Raw genomic sequence first — 11,098 nt, 5'->3', positions numbered from 1 at the left:
TAGTAAGGGATCTATGGTTTTCACCTGACTGGCAAAGGGGTCCATGGAACAAAAAAAGGTTAAGAACTGTTTGTCTGGTACTTATTTTCATGACCAGCAAACAAGAAACCTTATATAGGGTAAAATTAATATATAGTAATACAAAAGTTACTAGAAAGCAGTAGAGGGATAATTTCTGAAAACTGTTTAGACTTATGGGGTTCTTAATTATATGAGGTACATGGGATTTTTTTAAGATTTATTTTTTATTTATTTCTCTCCCCTCCCCACCCCCAGTTGTCTGCTATCTGTGTCCATTCACTGTGTGTTCTTCTGTGACGGCTTCTATCCTTATCAATGGCATGGGAATCTGTGTTTCTTTTTGTTGCGTCATCTTGCTATATCAGCTCTCCGTGTGTGCGGCCAATCTTGGGCAGACTGCACTTTCTTTTGTGCTAGGCAGCTCTCCTTACGGGGCACATTCCTTACGCATGGGACTCCCATACTCGGGGGACACCACTGCATGGCAGGGCACTCCTTGCACTCATCAGCACTGAGCACGGGCCAGCTCCACACGGGTCAAGGAGGCCCGGGGTTTAAACCATGGACCTCCCATGTGGTAGACAGGTGCCCTATCTATTGGGCAAAGTCCGCTTCCCTGGGATTTTTTAAATGCAATGAATATGAACCTTTTTAAGGATCAACTATATTAAAGCAAAACTAAAAGGAAAAGTTAATTTTATAGTATAAACCAAAAGTTAATATTTAAAAGGTAAGTCTGTTTTATTTTGTTTTCCCCACTGGTTTTTATTCCATCTAGGCAGCTCCTAAACAATTAGTTGAGGAAGTCTGTTTGTAATGAGTTAAGCTTGGGATAGGTGAACCGTAAGCTATGTATCTTATTTTATTTTATTTTATTTTATTTTATTTATTTTTATTTTATTTTATCTTTTTCTATCTTTTTAAAATTATACATTATGCCTGCCTTTATTAAAATAATCTATGCTGAATTTCCTCAGCAGTACTTTCTTGTCTCCAAATTTGCAGAAATTTGAACATAGACAGAAGGCTGAGAGTGAAAATAGAAGGAAGTTCAATTTCCTGGTCAGTATCAGGCAAACAACAGGCAGATGATGGGCTCAGTTTGTGATGCTGGAAGTTGTTTTAAATGGTCCCTTTCTTTGATTATCCAGAAGTAAATGAGAAGTGGCATAAATTGGCTATAGAAAAAAGCTGAGAGTGGGAGACCCAGGAGGATCAGGAACTGGGGAAACAGCCAAGCTGGCCATAGATGAGAAATCAGAAAAGTGAGGCTGATCTTATTGAGTTGACTGGACAGCATTGCTCTCTCAAAACAGATTGGCATATCCATTCACTGATCTTTCAGCAATGTTTATTTGTGCTTGTTCTTGCATCTAGCAGCTTAACTCAGGAAAGGGACACCTGTAACATGTGGCCCCACAGTTGGTGGGTAATGATGTTTGCTTAATGAGCATGGGCATGAGGAAGATTTCCCTGAGTACACAGTGTCCCAGCTTGACCCATAAAGCAAGGGGACTCTGGGGAGCAATGAATGAGCCTGACATTTATGCTAGGAAACCTAAATCCCCATCTGGTTAGAGAGCTTATTTTTAAGCTCTTCTGTATATTTTTGTGCTGGCCACTTGAGTAAAGATTTACTTAGAAACTGAGGTGGTACTAAGCTGGAATGAAAACTATCAGTGGACCCAGCTGTACAAAGGTAAAAGGAGGAGCTGACAAAATTTTGCCTCTGCTCTCAACCTCAACAGCACAGGTCATAAGAGTTTGTTATTTTAGGGAGATTTTACCTGACCAGTCTTATTTGCAATAGGGGTACAATAATAAGGGGCTACAGTAGGATAGAGATCCTGAAATAGAAGGTGGCAAAAAAAAAAAATAGGTATTATTACAAGTGTGGCCCCTTTGAAATTATGAGCTGATAGGATCTGGAAGGAAGATTTATGCAAATATAGTTGATGCACCACCACAGAGCTTCAGAAATAAAGAAAAATAAATTAATTAACTTTACCTGGGGAAGTTGAAAAGGTTTGACCCGAGAAGAACACTGGGGTTAATATTAGAAGTGCTAAATATTTGAAAAATGGGAAGAGAATTCCAAACAAAGAAAAGTATATGAAAAAGAAAAAATGTTGAAATGTAAAAGAGAATGGTCTGTTCAGAAACTGGGAAATGCAATATGGGTTGGAGTTGCAGCGTGGGAGTGATGCTCATGGAAGGAAAATGCAATGGAAAAGTTTGGAAATGATAGATCATGGAGGACTTGGCATACTATGCTAAGTTACATAGAATTCATTCCATAAATAACACAGCTATAGATGAGACCGTTTTAGTAGATCACTTACATGATTAGATTTGCTTCGGTAGAAAAGCTGGGACTTAGCATGGAGCCTGTTTTGGGAGTGATTATAAAAATTCAGGTGGGAAATGATGAGGACTTGAACCAAGGTACTGGTAAATAAGAGTTATCTTAGCAACCAGTTAGTGAGGAAATATAACATAAATGATGAAGACAAAGTTAGGTGGTAGCTATAGAAATGTAAAGGAAGAAATATGATGCACTGGACAGGGTGAACTATTGGGTGTGGCTGAGAAAGGTGTCTAGCATTTCTCCAGTTTTATGGTTTGGGTAATGTTGAAGAAATAACCATGTTCTGGGGTACAAAAGAGAAAAGGTATTGAATGTGATTTTACTCACATGAGTCTGGACTTAAAAACATAGGTCTTATTTGGAAAGACATAGCAGGAGTTTAATAATACAAAGCTGAGTATGTCTCTTCCAAAAGAGAAATAGACTTTTCTGAAATTTTCTGTGTTCTTTTTCAGCCTTTTAGTGAAAACTGCTCTATAATTTTTATATCATTGCCTGTCTAGCTTTTAGTGTGAGTGTTGAAGATAGAATCAGGACAAAGTAAGAGAGGATTTTTTATTAATAAGGATTTGTGTCAGGCTTGAGAGAGAAGTATAACCAAAGTCACATTTTTTTCTTTCTCCAAAGTCTTGATATTGCCAGGAATAACTGTAATTGTGAAATTTCTGAGGGAGAGAAGAGAGTCTGAAAACCCAATGTGCCTAATTTGTGCAGGGGGATCCCTGCAAGCTTTAGAATAGTGCCTGGTGCCAACGACTGTGGTAAGACCTGGCAGCTGCCTTTAGGAATCTACCGGGCAGGAAGACTTCAGCATCTACTCATAGGCAACCCCGTTGTACCTTAAATCTCTACCGGCTCTCAGGAAAGGCTTCTGAAAATGCTAAGCAAAGCTAGACTACCTCCTCTACAGCACTGGGTGTATCCTCTGGTCCTTAACGATCTCACTGGGTTGAACTGGTCTGATTGCATTGTTTGGTTTCTGTCCTTTCTGGCTCAGAGCTGGTCTTTGCTGGGGACACGGTCTCATCGGCTCTGGAGTTTTGAGATAAGAGTATGGTTGCCAAACAAATATATTCAGTTCTTCTTAAACCTGTATTCTATCAGGGAATGGGAGTAAACCCTTCACCAAATACTTAGCCAGCATCAGATATGGTTTTGAAGAGAGCACATTGCCTGTGGGTCAGACTGACTTGGGCTCGAAGTTCTCTGAACCTCTTTTCTCTATTATCAAAGATAAGATAAACTACTTGTGTCAAAGGCTTATCTTGAGGGTTAATTGAAAATGTGTGTTCAGAACACTTGGCACCTAGTAAGATTGTAAAAAAAAAAAAAAAAAACTCCCTTTCATTTTCCTACTCTTCTCTCTTCCAGAGTCTCAATATCAATTTTACCCATGAACTCATAGTTTTAAATTTATATGTATTTGTGGGTGCAAGGATAATATGGTATTTGAAAATGTTTTTATCTTTTAATGCTTTCTCTGCATAAATGCCATATTTGTCCTAGCTGACACAAGTTAATTTCTAGCCAGACTAAAAATGGCAGCAAAAATGAATTGTAATGATCTCTATGCTGATGATTTGCCTTGGTAGCTCATGTGAGAATGACTCTAACACTATAAAGAAAAGGAGAAAATATGAGAAATAAAAATGACAGAGGAAACTCCATTAAATGCAATATTCATTCAATGATTACAGAGTGTCTTAAAACGGTTAAGACCTTAGGTTAGAAAAGTCAACATTAGTATGCCTTTACATGCATCTTCATTAACAGCTTCCCAGAGAAACTGGTTACCACTTTTCTCATTATGTTTTCTGTTTGCCTTCATCCTTTAAATGACAGTTAGTCAAAATCTCATGCATTAATGGAGTGACACGAACATGGAGCCTCTGATTATTGTCTTATTGCTAGGTGCAGTCAGAAGGCAGATTGCTCGGTTCTTATTTGACCCTTTTACTTCTCAAATATGAATCCTTGGGTGTGTTACTGAGCTTCAGTTTCCCTATCTATTAATCAGATTTTTAAAAAATACTCTACAGGGTTTTTGTTATAAGTAAATAAGACAATACCAGTATAAAGCTTAGCACAGTGCCTGACACATTGGCAGTACTTAATAGTCACACCTAATATTGTCACTAATATTGATATTAAATACAAAATCCTGAGCATCAATGGAACTGATGATGAAGCTACTACATAAACTCTATGTAGCCTATATTAATAAGTAGTATGTATTCCAATTATTATATAAACTAAGATGTGCGTAGTTATGTGTATACATATGTATGCATATCTATATCTATATTTATTGGATATATATATATATATATATATATATATATATATATATATATATATATGATTTATTTAGATGCAGGTATTCTCTTTGGAAGTCCATGCCTACTAAGGTGGATTTTAGTTTATTTTTGTTAGAAGCATGAGCAGATTGTTCACCCATAATATCTTATCTTCAAATCCTCTCCTATACTTGGCTCTGGGATGCTCAGAGATATCTGAAAATGACAATTTCAGACCCCTCTGCCAGTTGATGTACTTTGAGACCTATTAAAAGATGAGAAGGCAGAATGTGGGGAGAACAGACATTCCCTTCTGTTACCTTTCATGTCAATATCACTTCATCTTCGGTTGACAGCTACGATTTCATTTTCCATCTCCTTTTGTGACCCAGAGGTAGCAGCGTCCTCTGGTCATGCTACCCTCAACAATATGTGTGCCAACCACATAATGCCCCTTTCTGAGGTCCAAGAACCAGCAAGGCTTCTAGATTTGGATATCACTATCTCTTCCCCTTGGATCCTTCAGCTTCCTCAATCACTATTATCTGGGTCACCCTAGGCTTACAGATAACATTTGCTTCCTACAATAACTAATAATATCTGTTCCCTCTTGTGGTTGTTCTGGCTTCTGCTCTCTGCGTACCCATTTCCTGTATGAAACATTCTCTAAAATGTTTAAAGTGGTTTGTGTTTTCCTGAATGGACACTGACTGAGTTAGCATATAACCAGTACTGTAAAAAATACAATTATTTTGTTTACTTAAATGTGAAGCACTGAGTTTTAAATTTTATTTTAAGAATTAAGAAATTCTTGAGGAATTCTTATGAAAAATCTATACAAAACTCTTTGATTGAGCGTTCTGTGATAATGGAAATATTCTAGAGCTTCATGTCATTATGGTAGATGCTAGTCACGTGACTATTTTGATTGAGGAACTTAAATCTAACTTTATTTAATTTTAATTGATTGAAACTTAAATTTAAATAACAACATGAGGCTAGTGGCAACAGTATTTTACAGCACAAGCCATGCAGTCAAAAAGTGATTAAATTTCAAAGATTTACATGGGAGTCTTGATCAAGCAGATAAAACACCTTCTAAAAAAACTGTAAGGATTGCTCACGCCAGTGCAGTCAAGATGGAGGAGTACACACAGGAGCCTTGCACCTGGTGAATTGTGAATAACTGTGGTGGGACTTTCATGATGGTTACCATAGATGATGGCATCTTTCAAGCTATGAAAGGTTTTCACAATTCTCCAGTGGGAGTAAGCCACAGACTATGAGGGAGTCTGGCAGCTATTAAAACCAGGGCTCCACCATTGGGTGGTAGCTTTGCAGTTTGGGGAGGTCTCTTTTCTATGATTGACTGCAGTATGGTTCAAGTCAGAGGGATAGAAGGTCCCTGGAACTCCATCATAAGTGGGGCCTTAAGAGGAGCCATACTGGCAGCAAGAAATGGACCCATGGCCTTGGTTGGGTCAATCGTGATGGGTGGTATTCTCCTACCTTTAACTGAAGGAGCTGGTATCTTGTTGTCAAGGTTTGCCTCTGCACAGTTTCCCAATGGTCCTCAGTTTGTTGAAGACCCCTCCCAGTTGCCTTTGACTCAGTTACCATCCTCACCTTTTGGAGACTATTGACAATATCAGTAAGACTTCAGAATTTCTTTAACAGAATGAGCTATATTTCAAGGAAGATTTTGGAAGACCAAATTGCAGTTGGTTCTAAAACCATAGGTGGGACACCTCTGGCCAAATAGACTATGAAAAGACATTTAGAACTTTCTTCCTATTTAAAGGAACAAGGGTAGGGGCATTTAAAAGATAATACATTTATTTATTCACATTTGAATTATATTTGTGATCAAAATGGATGTCTGATATCATAAAAAGGAAATCTAATAAGTGCTTAGAAAATGAAGGACCAGAAGACCAGTAACAGTAAAATGTGACTGTCATTTCCATGGGAATGCCTCTGCTTGGTTTTGAGTGTCTTGTTATTCAAACAATAAAAAAATTCCTGGAACTTGCTGTTTCCTTTAAGATAAGTTTTAGTAATATGGCCTGTGCATGAATTAACACTTATCTTATTCTTTATCCAAGTATGCCTAGTTCCTGGAAAGTCATTTAAGTGATATAGGCTCTATAGGGAGGACGCAAACTGAATAAGTATTTGAACTTACACCCAGACGGAATGTGAGGGATATGTTAATTCAAGTTTACCTGGAATATGGGGGATATGTTAATTCAGGCTTACCTGAAATGTGGGGGATATGTTAATTCAAAACCTATCTGGTAGGTTGATTCCTCACTCCTACATCTTCTGTATAAAAGGGACCCAAAAATCCTGTGCTGGGCTTGGCTTTTTGGCCTTCAATACCGCGATCACCTGACTTCTTTCTGCTGCAATAGTAGAATTCTACTGTTTCATCCTTGAATGCTGCAAATAATGCAAAGTCCATTCAAAACTGTGTTTTATACCTAATACTTGATTTACTTGAAGTGAATTGTGTTTGAGAAGAATGAAGTAGTCAACATGCATCATTCTAGAGTGAAGGGTATGGTAAAATATTTATCCTTTACTTTAAAAGTAAGATATGTAATGTCTTGGTTTTTTGGATGTTGGCTACAAAGTGTTACCTTTAAGGCTACTGTGCTTCAATTCCTGATCATCAGAAACCTCACCAGAAACAACTTGCTTCCAGTCTACCTAATTCTATATGAGAAGAATTCCTACAGGGCACAGTTGTCATTGGAAAAGTTTGATAGTTATTGCATGCTTGAAAATAAAACATATGCTGTTTTAAAAACATAATAATAAAAAATAAAATAAGAAACTATAAATTCACAGTGATTTTTGCCCTAAGATATTACAGTCCTATGAAACTTCAAAGGAAATGGATAAGTATTTTAACCAAGAAGAAACATATCCCATGATGACCTAAGCTATTATTTAATATTTTGAAGAATACTATAAACCCTCATCTAAAGAAATGAGAATAAATTAAGATTATGCCATGGTCTTGAATCATGTATTTTTAAAAATCTAAACTTAAACTGTTTACATGTTTCTTAAACCCTTACCCATTCTTTAAGAACATGTTTTCATTCATGGTTGCATAATATATCCTTAAATGAGTACATCATGATTTATTTAACCATTATGACAGACTTAGACATATCAGGAGTTACTAGTGATTCATTATTACAAATATTGCTTTGACATATTCTTAGAAGTAAATTATTGGATGTTTAAAATTAATTAATATTGTTAACTCATAAGTGTTTATATACTTCATTACACTACATTTGACAACTTTTTAGTTCATTGTCTATTGTTGACATAATAATTTTTTAATGAGTACATTAAATTTGCCATGTGTTTAGATTTTAGAAATAACCTTTTGTTTTTAATTTCTACTGTTGTATAATTATGATCAGAAAGTTTGACCTTTTCCATTCAACATTAAAGAATGTGTTGAGGACATTCTCTATGTGAGTGTTGTATGTGTATTGGAGGGCATCATCATCAGTTTTTTATAAATAAACCAAAAACATCACACATACAGGTATTTCATTTTGGTTTTATGGTACAAGGATGAAAAAAGAAACAAGAATATTGTTAATACAAAACAATCCATTTAAATCCATTATTCATAAATTCTGTTTAAAGTTTTTACAAATATTTTCATTTAATTTTCAATGCATTCTTGTATAGTTTACTTTACTCTGCCCAAAATCATATTGAAATCTATATCTCCTTTGCTGCCTGGCCTTTTTCACGAATCAATGTACATGAATATTTCTTCATGTAAATAAAATTTTAAATTCTGCATACTATTTAATACCACATACCACATACCATAATTTACTTTACCAATACCTTATGTTGAGCATTAGATTTTTTTCCATTTTATCAATCATATCTACCTGTCTACATAAAACAATTTTATGGACATTTTTTACAGACTCCTTTGCTCACATCCCTAATAATTTCCCTAGAATACATTTCTGAAGTATAAATTAGTAGGGCAGAAAGTATAAATATTGTCAGGGTCTTTAATAACTGTTGGCAAATTGCTACATTAAAGTGCCAAATTTGCTCTCCCATCTGAGTGCTTCTTTCCCCATTAATTCTAAAACACTGGATACCATGACCCTTGGGCACATGTTTCCTACTATTTTGAATGAGATTCCATTACAACAATTTTAACTGACTATTTCTGGCATATAGAATATCTGTTAAATTTATGTTGTATTCAGACACTTTACTGACCTCTGTTTTTATTACAATTACAAAATGCAAACATCAGTTGCTTATTTCTAAGAGACTTGTATAACTTGAATAATTTTCAGATGCAAACATATAGAAATGCCTTATGAAATTAAAATAAAAGAAGTTAAGGATGGAAGAACTTCAAGGAATAAAAGGAAATCATTAGGTGTCAGAAAAAAGAACTGAAAATAACTGTAATTGCATTAGAATGAGGTTTTAGGATACTATTGATTCCTGCAATTTAATAGTTGAATTTTTAAAAAGATTTTAGTTTTTGTTGTTGTTTTATTATTTTAATTCCCCCCACCCCCAAGATGGCTCCCTTGTCAGTCTGCTCATTGTCTGCTCATTTCTTTAAGAGGCACCAGGAACTGATGCCATGTGGGAGGTGAGTGTCCAACAATTTAAGCCACTTCCACTCCCTACTGGTTGCATCATCTGCTGGTTGTGGTGTCTGTTCATTGTGGCAGCAGAGACATTTGCTTTTTGCAGTGTCTGCTCATTGTGTCATCTGCTGGCTGCAGCATCTGCTCGTTGTGGTGGTCATGGTGACTGCTGGTCATGGCATCTTGCTGGGTGCAGCATTTTGCCTGTTGTGGTGCCTTGCTGGTTGTGTGGTGTCTGCTCATTGTGGTGATTGCAGTGTCTGCTGACAGCAGCGTCTTGCTGGTTGTGGTTTCTGCTCTTTGTAGTGTCTGCTTGTCTTCTTTAGAAGACACCAGGAAATGAACCCAGGACCTCCCATGTGGGGGACAGGTGCCTAATGGCTTGAGCCACATCTGCTCCTCTATACTTGAGATTTATTGCTCAGATGAAGTATAGGATGCTTTTAGGTTCAGTGAGTTGTGGAGTTGGAATTAAAGTCTTGATACTTAGTTGTTATTATCAAAAGGCCACATGCACCCTTCATGAAAAAGTGAAATTGAAAAACTGCACTTATCCACAACAGGGAGAATTTGGGACTATAGAGAAAATATTTTCCTGTTTATGTACATTTGAGACTGTCTGAACAGAGAAGCCTAAAATCTGGGTTAAAAGACAAGTCTTAGAAGTAGAAAAAAAAAAAATTTAAACCTCTGGAGTAAAAATTACCTCCTTGGAGTTAATGTTTACATTTCAAAGAAGGACTATTTTGAAGAGATTCCTTTACTTTCCAAAGCATTTGTTTACACTAGAAAGGAAAGAATTCACTCTCTCTCTTGAAGGGAATGAGGGGCTGCTGGGCAAGTATTCAAACTTCTAAATTCCTGGTGTCAAAAATCCTCTCCCCTATACTGAGAAAATCCTCTTTCCAAGTGCAGGGCCTGTCCCTCTGGCTCTTTTTGCATAGTTCAGGAAAAGAGAACTGGAACAAAGGGGAATTAATGGAGTTACTTCTGTAATAAGTTTCCTTGATTCAGAAATTTTGTTTACTTAAAATTTATCAGTCAGAAATTTTGTTCACTTAAAATTTATGAGTTGACAAAATGTTGTAAAAATTTGCTTGAGGTCTGGATGTGGAAAAGTCTGCTCTAAGAATTTAATAACTCTAGCATATAACTTTCCTAAATTTGGTACTTCATTTTATACTACCTGAGTGATCCTGGAAGTTTTGACCTGAAATATAAATACAGATATTGCTATTGAACCAATTATATATGTGTTGTTCCTGGCAGAAAATAATGAAAACCCCTCAGGAAAGATACTTTTGCAACTTTAGGCACAAGGAATTCTAAAAGAAATAAATAAAAGTCCTGGTAAATGTGAACTAAGCTGTTAGAAATTAGGAAATACATATGGAAAGAATAAACTAGTAGAGTAAGCAGATCATAAACATGGATTTCAGATAATGAAAAAAATCATCTGAAAGAAACATGAAGTGTGTTTTTACAATGATTAAAAATATAAATTATGAAATCACAACTTTTATTTTAAAAAATCAGTTAGATTTGAAAAAGAGGTAAGCATAATGTCTAAATCAATTTATTGAAATAAATGAATTTTTAAATCCTGTAAATGGATTGTATAGCAGAATGGCCAAGTCTAGGGATAGAACTCATGAATTTCAAGTTAGCTCTGAGGAAATTACCAAGAATAAAGCAGTGAAAATTGAATAGAAATGAGATTTTTAAATAAAGTGAAATAAAGTTGCATG

At 35.8% G+C, this 11,098-nt stretch overlaps 1 pseudogene; it reads left to right on the top strand.

Annotated features, from left to right (window-relative positions):
- The first annotated feature begins 5,825 nt into the window (after nt 1-5,825).
- On the top strand, nt 5,826-6,341 carry LOC101415324 (mitochondrial import inner membrane translocase subunit Tim17-A pseudogene; annotated as a pseudogene).
- The last annotated feature ends 4,757 nt before the right edge of the window (nt 6,342-11,098 follow it).

This window comes from Dasypus novemcinctus, chromosome 17 (genome assembly GCF_030445035.2).
Source record: "Dasypus novemcinctus isolate mDasNov1 chromosome 17, mDasNov1.1.hap2, whole genome shotgun sequence".
NCBI lineage: Eukaryota > Metazoa > Chordata > Mammalia > Cingulata > Dasypodidae > Dasypus > Dasypus novemcinctus.
The sequence above is the reverse complement of the archived record's forward strand: the minus strand, read 5'-3'. Positions and strand labels throughout refer to the sequence as shown.